The sequence below is a fragment of the Nicotiana tomentosiformis genome, chromosome 1, assembly GCF_000390325.3.
Source record: "Nicotiana tomentosiformis chromosome 1, ASM39032v3, whole genome shotgun sequence".
Lineage (NCBI taxonomy): Eukaryota > Viridiplantae > Streptophyta > Magnoliopsida > Solanales > Solanaceae > Nicotiana > Nicotiana tomentosiformis.
In genome coordinates this window covers 146,254,355-146,267,651 of record NC_090812.1, presented here as the reverse complement: position 1 = coordinate 146,267,651, position 13,297 = coordinate 146,254,355, and positions in this window count along the sequence as shown.

Here is a 13,297-nt window from a genome sequence, read left to right as displayed (position 1 = left end):
TGACTCTACACAAAAATGTGCAGAAGCGTAGCATGAGTACACCACGGTGGTACCCAGTAAGTATCGAGCCTAACCTCGGTAGAGTAGTGACGAGACTAGGTCAAGACACCTACCAAAAATATAAACCTGTGCAGAATAAGACATAAAGCTAACAAGGAAGGAATATCAGAGTAATGCCAATAGCAAAAAGAAATCAAATTACAATCAATAATAACGATAAGGGTTACACGAATGGTAACGAGAAATAACCAAATAATTAAACAACAACATAGTTGGGTACGGATGAAGTATAAATGTGCTCATGTAGGGAAAATGATGTCAACTCAACCAATCAAATCGTTTCTAATATACGATTCCAACAATTCCAATGCTCATAATCTCATATCATAAATCACAACTTCCAAACCTTTAACACACATGTCACCTTGTGCCCACACCTTTCCATCTCACTTTGCAAGGCAAAACCCATGTGCTTCTCGGTACATAATATCCGTGTCAAATGCTAATTAAGATGTTCCAGAGATTTTATTTATACATCACAAGGTAAAATTTCAGTTTCGAGACCAGGTAGGAAATTCGTGAGAAAGATTATTTTATTTTAGAAATTATTTGAGTGAAGAAAAATAACATTTTTCAAATAAAATACAACATCGAACAAGCTATTGAATTTAATATAGAATTTATTAAATTAAATCATAATAACAATTCCTTTTGAAGTAAGATAAAAACCTTAGACAGGCTAAGGAGATTAAGTTGAGAAATCAATTGAAATAAAATATAACAACTATTAGAAATAGTAAATACTGAAATATACTGCAAGTTTTAACTTAGAATTCACGCAAGGTAGCATGATATTAATTTTTTTATTTTAAATCACCATATTACTAACAACTCAGCAAGGCAGGCGGTAATGACTCAACGTAGTAAATTCACCTTGAAAAATCAATTGACCAAAATAATAATATTAGGAAAAGGAGTTCGGGAAATGACGGCAAGGCAGTAAATCAATGACAATAACTAAATCCTTAGAAGATAGTGAAAATCGGAATTACAAGTTCTCAGAATCTCGTACGAAGGAACTGGAACCAATACAATAAAACAGGGGAAAGAAAATACACAAATATGTTACGGCGTGCAACCCGATCCTACCATATAATATCAATATCATAATTCACCCTTATTTCACTATATCAATTCACCCTTATTTCACCTGTTGCGGCATGCAACTCGATCCCACTGTACAACATCAATATTATAACAATAAACATAATATGTTGCGGCACGTAACCCGATCCCACCATATAATATCAACATAATAATTCACCCTTGTTTCACCTGTTGCGACGTGCAACCCGATCCCACCGTACAATCACAATGTCACAATATAAATATCCTCCCTTATTTCACCTGTTGCGGCATGCAACCTGATCCCTCGTACAATAATTTAAATCAACAACAACAATTCAATAACTCAATTTACAAGAGTTTTCCACAAGCGAGGGTATGAGTACACGGCAACAAAGGAACCACATAAAAATCAAAGGAATACAACTACCTTTACAAAAATGACAAGACATGTAAGGCGCGTAATAATTAAGCATGCAATTATAACAATTTGGACATGTAGAAGATATGTATAGATTCATAGAGTAACTCAACAATTAAGAGGTAACAAGACAATAAGAAAGGAAATAACTTCAACCAAGGCATATAAGGGCCAAATAACGACCCAACAGGTCATTTTGAGCTCTAGTGCGTCATTTAGTGGTTTGAGATCCTGAGCAGCTTCACTTCAGGTATAAGTTGGATCGGGCCGTACGCCTCGGCATTTCCTATATCATATCCTCATGGAATCGTGCGTAATATTTGGCAAAAAGCCAGAGTATCTGTGAGTTTTCCAAATTTGGGTTATAAAAATCTATATGATGAAAGCTTGAGTTTCTCGTAAAGAGGGGTATTTTTACCACATGATCTATACTTGTTTATCTCATTTATTTTCTCTTCCTCATATTTACTTACCTCTTTACTATACATGATATTATTGGACCACTAGTAAGTGTCGATGTCGACCCTTCGTCACTACTTCTCTGGGGTTAGTCTAGATAGTTACTGGGTACACGTTACTTACGTACTCATACTACACTTGCTGCACATTTTGTGCAGGTACATATGTGACTAGTGGCCTTGTGAGAGCAGAGGCGTATATGCATACGGGGACTTATGTGAGTTGCATTCCACATTATGACCCGTAGCCGGCAGAGTCTCCTTCAGAGTATTTATATTTTCCTGTCCAATTTGTATTCCGGACAGTTATTGTATTTTATTTTATATTCCTAGTCAATACTCATGCACTTGTGACACCTAGTTTTGGGATGATTATGGGTTGTTCTGTATTGAATTTGTTGAAAGTATTATTAATTACTCTGCAAATTTCCATTCTTTACTATTAAAATTAAAGGAAAATATGATTTCAAAAATAATAAAAATGAGAACCCAATTAAGTAATTATTGTTGGCTTTCCTGACAGTGTTGTATGGCGTCATCACGACCTTTATGAATTTTGGGTCATGACAACATGGTATCAGAGCGAGTCTAGTAGGTCTCACGAGTCATAAGCGAGTATAATAGAGTATTACGGGTCAGTACGGAGACATCTGTACTTATATTCGAGAGGCTACAAGGCTGTTAGGAGCACTTCCCTTCTTGATTCCTCATCATGCGATTTGATTCCTTGAGGCTTGTGCCTTCATTTCCTTCCCATTCAATCTTATGCGACATGAAGCGCTTGTTATAAATTTGTAATCGAGGAATTTTAATGGTACTACAGATGTGGTGCAGGATATTTCTCCGTGCGTATTTGATTGGGCTATTGTCGTCGCCTTGCGGAAGGTCGTTCTGTCGTTACGGCCCAGTATCAGTATTACCTAAGGTTTTGAGGTATGGCATTAATTGTTATGATGATTCGTGCATTGTTATCGCACCGTGTTTGTGTAATGGTAGGATGTATTTCTATGCGTCGAGGTAGTGAATGACTTGGAAGAAGGTTTACTCAGTGCATGATTCAGAGATCCAGTATTTTATTTCCTGTGAAGGAAAGGCAATCGGACTATGAATGTTCAGGTTTTGGGTTGATGGAGTAACGAGACTTGGTATTTTCGAGCGTAGCATAATCTTCATCCGTGATGTGGTGTCGTTGTTCTTGCTAAATGTGTTAAGTTTTCCGGTGCTATGGTTTTCTTCAATTTTCCTTTGGGGCAGAGTACTGTAGATGGCGTCGGGGCAGCGGCTGTCAGAGGTCGCAGTGTGCTGTGGTTCAGAATCGAATAGGTGATCCTAAAGTTGATGGCTCAAGGAAGATGATCTTCGGGGAGGTTTAGAGTTGGCGGCGATCTGTTGGTTCAGGTGCTACAGAGATGGATTTTGATTTAAGGCAACAACTGGTCAGCGAAGGATGAGGAATAATATGTGGGAGGTGTCTTGCGGTGGTTAAACTTCTAGAAGGCCAAGTGTGAGAAACAGGAGTCGAGTAGTTGCTTAAAGGAGTGAGTTTGACCAAAGTGGGAGAGTGGCAGAGCAGTATATGGGTTCTGTGGTAGGATGACTACATGCCTTGGGGGAAGTTAGAGTGATTTGGGATTTATGGTGGACAGTGACTAGGTCTACGGGATTAATTTGGAATATTTGCTGCTATATTGAAGAAGATTGGGTGTGATAGGAGGGAGTTGCTTAATATGAAGCATGATACGACATGACTTTGGATTGGAATATATTGTCGCATCTTTAATTTATGTCCATGAGGAGTGAACAGACTCGTACCGCTGGTGAATGAGCACAGGCTCAGGATGGGTTACTAATTTCATAGTAATTGCACCCAGTGCAGCGGCATTGGATGATGTCGGCATGGATTTTCCACAGGCGGGTTATCTCTGTGAGCAGGTTAGCGGTTGCGTGGTGTTGATGAAGCTTCCACGAAGAATTTCTATTGACTATTCAGGAAGAGGTCGAATATGTGCATGTGGCTAGTGATTCATAGTGGCCATGAAGAGTTTAAGAGCAAGGTTTCGAGAAATTTGGTGGGTTGATTGTGCAAGATCATGTCAATGGGGGATAAGGAATCTTGGTGGGTTCCAGAATTATGCAATGGTAGCTTCGATCTAAGTGGGAGAGCCCCATCGCCTACGATTGGATTGTATGGCTATCTACTTGTGAGGTTTCTGGTTAGAAGCATATTGAAAGGTTATTATAACTAAGTAAAGAAAACATCAGTGGCAATTGGAGTAAAGGATTTGAGGAATGTACTCTATAACTGTCCTTATCGATTCATGTTCAGGCTTTGGGAAGACTCAGGATTTATGCTTCGTGTAGAGGTGAGTTACAAGGAACGTGATTCAGCGGGTGCTTCTTTGAGAGGGTGTTAATGTGCTACTAGGGCCTTGGAATTTAATTATATTCGGGACCAAGTCAGAGTGGGTGGCTCTCGTCAACGGTCCTAGCGGATTCAAAAGTTAAAGTGCGGTGCCTAAAGATTTCGAATCTGTAGTATGGTTAAGTATTGAGCTTTTGCAGTGGATTATGAAAAGTGGCTTGGGAGTTCTACGTTAACTTCGGTCTGTGGTTTGGCATTGGATGAATGGGAGAAAATAACTTAGGATTCATGGAAGAATTTTTAGAATTAGTGTACCAGTTGAAGATGCGAATATGCACATAAGGAGGATATGAGATGGTTCGTGGGTTTTGGAGACAACACGGTCTCGTGGAATAAGGTCACTCAGGATGAGTGCGGATTTGGGTTCATGATGCTTTGAATGGAGCTATTATTATTTCTAGGGAAAGTCCCGAGTAAATTAAAAGAAAAGGCTCGGTTGGTAGTGGTTGAATCAACACGGTTATGGCAGTCACCAGTTTCTCCAGCATGAAGTTATACATGTAATTTGTGGTTGTACACTTGGGCTTGAGCGCCACCACAACTTAGTTGATTTGGGAGGTATTCGATTATTATGGCTTTGTTGTGTAAAGGGATTTCCGGAAGAGTTATGGCAGTTTAAATCATCACATGAGGTTGTATTTTCTGCGGTTTAGGAATTTAGTTGCGTGTTGCATTGGTTCTTCTTAAATGAGCTAAGTAAAAGGTTTCTATATGATGAAGTGTTTATTCTATTAGTGGATCAGGGGTTATGATGAAATTCTTGTACTCTTGTGTATTGGTATGTTAGGTACAGCGAGCGGCATGGAATTGGAAGTTGAGGATGAAGGTTGCAGTTGATGTCGACAAGAATGTCACGAGCTCGGATAAGCGGGGAAGAATTCAGATGTTTAGAGTAAGCTGGTATTGTCCTTAGTGTCACCTGAGATCGGTGTCCTGTGTAAGAGGCTTTGTGTACTGATTTGCGGCTTCTTGATATGCTTTACAGCAATAGTGTGACCGGTGGTATGGATGTGTAGACTTGTTACCTGGTGCGGAGGGTTGTGGGAGTGTATCCCACGAGAAGATTGCATAAGTGTGACATGTAGTCACCTGATTGATTAAAGGTTGGAACCCGGTATGGAGATTTGGTACTATCGCTAATGTGAGAATTTTTGCCTGAAGGGCACTCGGTTCATTTGGTTGTGGAATGTGGAAGTTTGTTCCGGATTTGACGGTTGTTCTCATGTGTCGTGAATAGGTCATTGTGGGTCCTTGAGAGGCTATTTAGCCAAGCATGGTATGATCAAAATTGGTTTGAGGTTCGTGGATGGATATAAATGTGAATGTGGGCTCTATATCAGTCCAGATGTGCTCATCTCAGCATAGCGTTGTTTTCGGAAGGGTCTTCGGGTCTTGGATGTTATTTCTGCCGTCAGCTATTTCATGTAATAATCTATTGTGCCATGTGGGCTGTGAGACGGCTTGAGTATTCGCACTCGTATTGAGATCCCATATAGTTTGTGGTGTTATGTGAGCAGGATGGCTCTCGAGATGCAGATCATATATCGTACCTTAGTTGTGCTTGAGTTTTATAGCACGTGACGCTACCCGTCTCCCCAGGATTTGTATTATGCACTTGGCGTGCTTATGATTAATATTCGGGCATTTTGTGAGTATAAGCATTAGGGCTCAATGTGTGTTTTCTTTAGATTATTATGTGTGGATCGGGTTGCACGCCGCAATGGTATCATGTGTGGATCGGGTGGCACGCCACCACGGGTATATGGTTGGATCGGGTGGCACGCCGCCGTGTATATATTATTTGGATCGGGTGGCATGCTGCCACGGGTATCATGGTTGGATCGGGTTGCACACCGCAATGGTATCATGTATGGATCGGATTGCACGCCGCAACAGTGTGTTATTGAGTACAGTTTCCCATATCTATTATGGTGTGTTTTGCCTCTCATTTCTTGAGGAAGGATCCTAACATCCTTTCAGTTGTTTAATTAGCTACGTGGGTAGAGTAACTCTTTCCAGAGTTCGTTTTTCCATATGTATCACATTCGAGTTTGTATCTTGTTAGCACATTGTGGCATCATATGAGCCTTTTGGTAGTGTCTGAGGTGGTTTATTGCCTGAGCAGCTTGTACTGGGTAAGACGAGATTATTGGACCTGGGATCAGTGCGATCAGATTTATATGAGGCATATTAAAGAGTAAATATTGTTATTAAGTCCATAATGAGGTAATGGCTCTTGTCGAGAGGAGAGACTTCATATATTATAATTCGGCAGGTGGCTATGAGTTCTACACATCTTCTCTATTGTGGCATTTCAAGAGTTGGAACAAGACTTATATGTATCATGAGGTGTGTTGTGAGGATAAGATTCGTGGGATTTCGGCTATTGTCGTCAGAGGTTGTTATTATAGTCATGCGAATAATGCAGTACATGGTGTGAATTCAGTGAGAGTGTACAATCATGTATTGGTACATCGTGTAGTGATTGAAAATGTGTTCATATGTTGGAATTGGGCTCTAAGGCTTATTTGACTAGATAAAAGGGAGGATTTTCACGTTTGCTCGAGAAAATGTGCTCAATTGGGTTATGGTAGCACGGGTAGGTGCACGAGGTGTTAAACAGCAATTTCAGACAACTCTAGAGTAGTTCTTAGCACATTCACGGACGAACGTATGTTTAAGTAGGAGAGAATGTAACGAACCGACCGGTCGTTTTGAGATCTAGCGCATCATTCAGCGGTTTGAGACCCTGAGCAGCTTCACTTCAGGTATTATGACTTGTACGTATGGTCGGAATTTAATTTCGGGTAGTTCGGAGTTAGTTTAGAAAGAACAATTCTGATTTCGAAAGATTTAAGTTGGAAGAATTGATTAAGGTTCGATTTTTGAGTAAACGACCTCGGAATCGAGATTGGAAGGTTCCAACAGGTTCGTATCATAATCTTGGACCTAGGTGTATGTCCGGTTCCGGTTTTGGATGACCGGGGAGCGTTTCGGCGCCTATTGTGGAAGTTGGCATTTTGGAAGGATTTCATAAATTTGGGATGGAGTACATTTCAATGCTATCGATGTCCGTTTGGGATTTTGAGTCTGGGAATAGCTCTGTATGGTGATTCTGGTATTGGGAGCGCGTCCGGACGTGGATTTAGAGGTCCGTAGGTCATTTCGGGATCATTTGGCGAAAGTTGGGACTTTGAAGGTTTTTGAGGAGTTTGACCGGAAGTGGACGTTTTGATATCGGGGTCGGATTCCGATTTTGAAAGTTGAAGTAGGTCTGTAATGTCAAATATGACTTGCGTGCAAAATTTGAGGTCAATAGAACGTGATTTGATAGGTTTCGGCATCGATTGTAGAAGTTGAAGTTTCAAAGTTCACTAAGTTTGAATTGGAGGGCGATTCATAGTTTCGATGTTATTGGGCATGATTTGAGGCCTCGACTAAGTTCGTAATGTCTTTTGGGACGTGTTGTTATATTTGGTTGAGGTCCCGAGGGCCTCGAGTGGATTCTGGATGGTTAACGGATCAATTTTTGGACTAAAGGAATGATGAGGCAGTTGGTAGCTGGTGTAACCGCACCTGCAAGGTTTTGGCCGCAGAAACGGCCATAAGGGGCGCAGGTGCGATTTTGGTTGAGCAGTGTTAAGACTGCAGATCTCGCCGCAGAAGCGAGACCGCACCTGCGGAAGGGAAGGCGCAGAAGCGGAAGCAGCGGCTGGGAGGCATCTCTGCAGAAGCGGAACAATTGCCGCACCTGCGGAACCGCAGAAGCGGTCAAGTGACCACTGGCGCGAGAATTCGAGCTGGGCAGTGAGGTTTCCTTTAAGACTGGATTTGGCCCATTTTTCTCCCATTTTTCACTTGATTGGGCGATTTTGGAGAGTTTAAAGTGGGGGGTTTTCATCATCTATGCCAAGGTAAGTTATTTCCATCCATTACAAGTTAAATACATGGTTTGTTTAAGGATTTAAGCATGGAAATTAGTAGAAATTGTGGGGGTTTTGGTAGAAAATCTAGAAATTATATTTTTGGATTTTGACCACGAATTTGGGCATGAAATTGAGAATAAATTATACATTTGAGCTCGTAATGCTATGGGTAGTGTTTATCTTCAAAAATTTTCGGAATCCGGGCACGTGGGCCCGAGGATAATTTTATCGACTTTTCGAGCAAAGTTGGAAATTGTTATAAATTGATTAATTATGAGTATTAGAGTACATTTTGATTGGGTTGCATCTTAATTGTCTAGTTTGGAGCGACGGGCATCGGTTTGAGGTGTTAGATGGCTTTGGAGACGGTTATGGAATTTCGGAACGAGGTAACTCTCCTGTCTAACTCTGTGAGCGGGAAATTACCCCTAGGTGTTGTATATGGATGTGTGCTACTTGTTGTGGGGGCTACGTACGCGTGAGGTGACGAGAGCCCGTACGTAGCTACATTCATGTTATTGCTCGGGTAGGCTTAGGTTCACATCATGCTATAGATGTATTAATTGAGCAGTCTCTCCTATTAAATTCCTCTATCTTACATTACTACTTGAGACTAGACTTGTTATTGTAGAGACTTCACGAGTTCACGATTAGTCACCAAATAACTTTACTCCTCCTACGGCATGTTTTCGTGATATATATATATATATATATATATACTTCTTTGAAAGGGTTTTGTTAAATAAATTACAACTCACACGTTTATTCGTGAGTGGGGGTCAAGGATCCGTCAAAGCTTCTTACTCTTATGGGATTGGGCCATTCGCCTCGGCAGGAATTAGTATTTCACTTCTTATGGAATCGGGTTGTTCGCCTCGGCAGAATTTATGTACCACACTCTCATGGGAGCAGGTTGTTCGCCTTGGCAGGTTAAATAGATGCATCTATGGTTCGCGTCATTCGACCCTCGGCAATGCACAGTTTTATTATTATGTTAGATCGGGTCGTACGCCTCGGCATTTCCTATGTCATATCCTCATGAAATCGTGCGTAATATTTGGCAAAAAGCCAGAGTATCTATGAGTTTTCCCGATTTGGGTTATAAAAATCTATCTAATGAGATCCACTATATATATATATATCTGGTTAAGGAGGAAATTTCAAATGGAGAGCTTGAGTTTCTCCATATGATCTATACTTGTTTATCTCATTTATTTGCTCTGCCTCATATTTACTTACCTCTTTACTGTACATGATACTATTGGACCACTAGTAAGTGTCGATGTCGACCCCTCGTCACTACTTCTCTGGGGTTAGGCTAGATACTTACTGGGTACACGTTGCTTACGTACTCATACTACCCTTGCTGTACATTTTGTGTAGGTACATATGTGACTAGTGGCCTTGTGAGAGCAGAGGCGTATATGTATATGGGGACTTACGTGAAATGTATTCCACATTACGACCTGCAGCCGGCAAAGTCTCCTTCAGAGTATTTACATTTTCCTGTCCAATTTGTATTCCGGATAGCTGTTGTATTTTATTTTATATTCCTAGTTAATACTCATTCACTTGTGACACCGGATTTTGGAATAATTATGGGTTGTTCTGTATTGAATTTGTTGAAAGTATTATTAATTACTCTGTAAATTCCCATTCTTTACTATTTAAATTGAAGTAAAATATAATTTCAAAAATAATAAAAATAAGAACCCAATTAAGTAATTATTGTTGGCTTGCCTGACAGTGGTGTCCGGCACCATTACAACCTTTATGAATTTTGGGTCGTGACATAAGCGGCTTTCACATAACAAGATAGAACGATCGACTCAATTCCTAAGGGGTAGGTTCCCCCACACAAAGTTAGAAAAGACACTTACCTCAATTTGGCCAACTCAATACTCAATTTAGCTTTTCCTTTTACCAATTCACTACTGCTCGGCTAAATCTAGCCAAAGACGACTTAAATACATCAAACAGTGCAAGAGAAAACCATTTCAATTAACAAAGCTATGATCCTTTTACAATTTATAAAACGTCAATAAAAGTCAACTCCCCGGGCCCGCACCTCGGAATCCGATACAATTTACAAAACCCGAACACTCATTCCGATACGAGTTTAACCATACCAAAATTATCAAATTTCGATACCAATTCGTCCTTCAAATCATCATTTTATATTTTTGAAAGATTTTACAATTTTCCCCAAATTTTCCTTTAGATTCTCATGAATTTGATGTTAAATCTAAGGTATAATCACAAAATATAATTGAAAATTGATTAAAGGCACTTACCCAATGATTTGATATGAAAATCCTCTCTCAAAATCGCCCACTCTCGGACCTAGGGTTCAAAATATGATAAAATGAAGCTAAGCCCCTAAATGGAAGTCTTAATACCAGCCTCAGATGTCGCATTTGTGACATCCGGATCGCAAATGCGACAAAAGCGTCGCAAAAGCGAAGGCTGACCAGCTCTGCTAAGGTCGCAAATGCGAGCTCAGAGTTTTCGCAAAAGCGACAGTATGTGTCGCAAATGCGATGAAATAGTTCGCAATTGCAAACTCCCTTGCCCCAGCCCATCATCGCAAAAGCGAGAAAAATCTCGCAAATGCGAGAACAGAGACACCAGCACAATTGTACCTTCTTCCAACACTCTGAAACGCGTACGAAACTCATCCGAACCCTCGGGGCTCTATACCAAATATCCACACAAATCTGAAAACATAACACGAACTCGTTTGCGCCATCGGAATACCAAAATAACCTCTAGAACCACGAGTCGGATGCCAAATCACATAAAAATCACCATGAACTTCAAGAACTTCTAGAATCGCAACCAAGCATCCGAACCATATCAAATCAACTCCAAATGACACCAAATTTTACAGGCAAGTCCGAAATGACATAACAGAGTTGTTCCAACTCTTGGAATCGCATTCCGACCACGATATCACCAAAGTCAACTCTCAGTCAAACCTCTCAATCTTTCAAAACTTCAACTTTCCAATTTTCGCCAAAATGATTCAAATTACCCTACGGACCTCCAAATCCGGACGCATGCCTGAGTGCAAAATTACCACCCGAGCCTATCGGAACCATCAAAACTCCAATCCGAGGTCGAATACTCAAAAGTCAAACCTTGGTCAATTCTTTCAACTTCGAGCTTCTCAAAATGAGAGTCACTTCTAAAAATCATTTCCGAACCCCTCAAAAACCCGAACCGATGATGCACGCAAGTCATATTACACTGTGTGAAGCTACTCGTGACCTCAAATTGCCGAACCGGATGCAATTGCTCATAACGACCAGTTGGGTCGTTACAATTATATTTTTAAGGGAAACTACTAGTTATGTCCATTTATAAATAGGTTATTAGAAAAATTGGCCAATTCATAAAATATTACTAATATTAGCCAAATATTAGCCAATTAGTTATTTGTAGCCAAAAAAGGTCAATGTTTTATTTTTTTGTGAGTAGGTGTTATTAGAATAGATTGGATACATCCTAAGGAGCTTGAATCTCAGTTTTGGAATAATTTGGTGGAGTTTCGAGGTTTGAATTGAAAATTCGAAGTAGAAGATGAACATGAAAAAAAATGATATTCGTATCACACTGTGTATCACAGATGTATCATATTTGTATCAAATGTGTATCACATGTATATCCATGTATACCTGCATGTGAGATACATGCATGATACGTGTTTGATACATGTGTCGTAGAAGAATTTTTTGAACTCGATTTTAATTACGAATTTTGATACCAAATCACCTCCAATCTTCCTCAAATTATTTATATTGACTCATATATATGTTTTCAATGAATTTCAACCATACCCATTGAAAAAAATCCTTTTTTGCTTAGATTTTTAGAATCTTGTATATATATATATATATATATATATATATATATATTTCATCACCTTATTTGCTACCTCATCCATAAAATTTTCTTTCCGTCTTACATCGAATGTTGTTGATCACACTTAAAAATATGGAAGGAGATCTTTGCGTGTAATTCTTGGAGAGAAAGAATCTTATTTATTTGGGTTTTTAATTTTTATATGTGCTTGGCTAGTTTTGTTAAGTCTATGATTAATGGCTAAAGATTGGTAAGTTGAAAGGGATATTTATGTAAGATTCTATGTTTATGCGAGTGTTAAAAAAACCCTTGCTTTGTTAATATCACGGTTTGCTATGTATTAGTTATATATAGGATAATACCAATAGGATGTATACATAAGTTGAAAAAATATAACAAATAAGAAATTAGTAGTACACAAAGCTAATGATTGAATTGCACAAAAATATGCTTGCATGGGACTTAAAGAGCTGAAATGTATGTGGAGTAAAAGAAAATCTAAAAAATGGTTTATCTTTATTTCTTTTAACTTTTAACTAATGTTTATTTCTTCATACTGACGATGATATAAATTTTGTTTATTGATAATATATGTATTATTGAAACAATACCTAACTACAAAATAATCCAAGTATTTTCATCATTTCCAAACAAAAATTTATCGCAATAGTATTCTTGAAAAAATAAAATATTTCTTTACGTGGTTAAGTATAACAAAGAAGCATTAGTTCTACTTTTATATATGGAATAATTCTTAATTTTTCAAGAAAAAAAATCAATTTATAAAAATTACTAAGAACATCACTATATTGTAATTGTGAGATTTTTTAGATTCAGTTGTGTTTTCAGTTTTATCAGTATTTTATAATACTTGTACTTATTTTGCTAGATTTTTATTGGACAAAAATGTTAAATTAAACTTTCTGTTGCCCAAAACAATACTCACATAATAAGGATTGCCTCATTAATTTGAAACGATAAATAGGAAAAGTTTTATATTTTAAAATAAAGTATTACTAAGTTATTTGTTATACTTGGTCAAAATTAATATAATATTGTGACTCGGCTCTTTTACCATGAG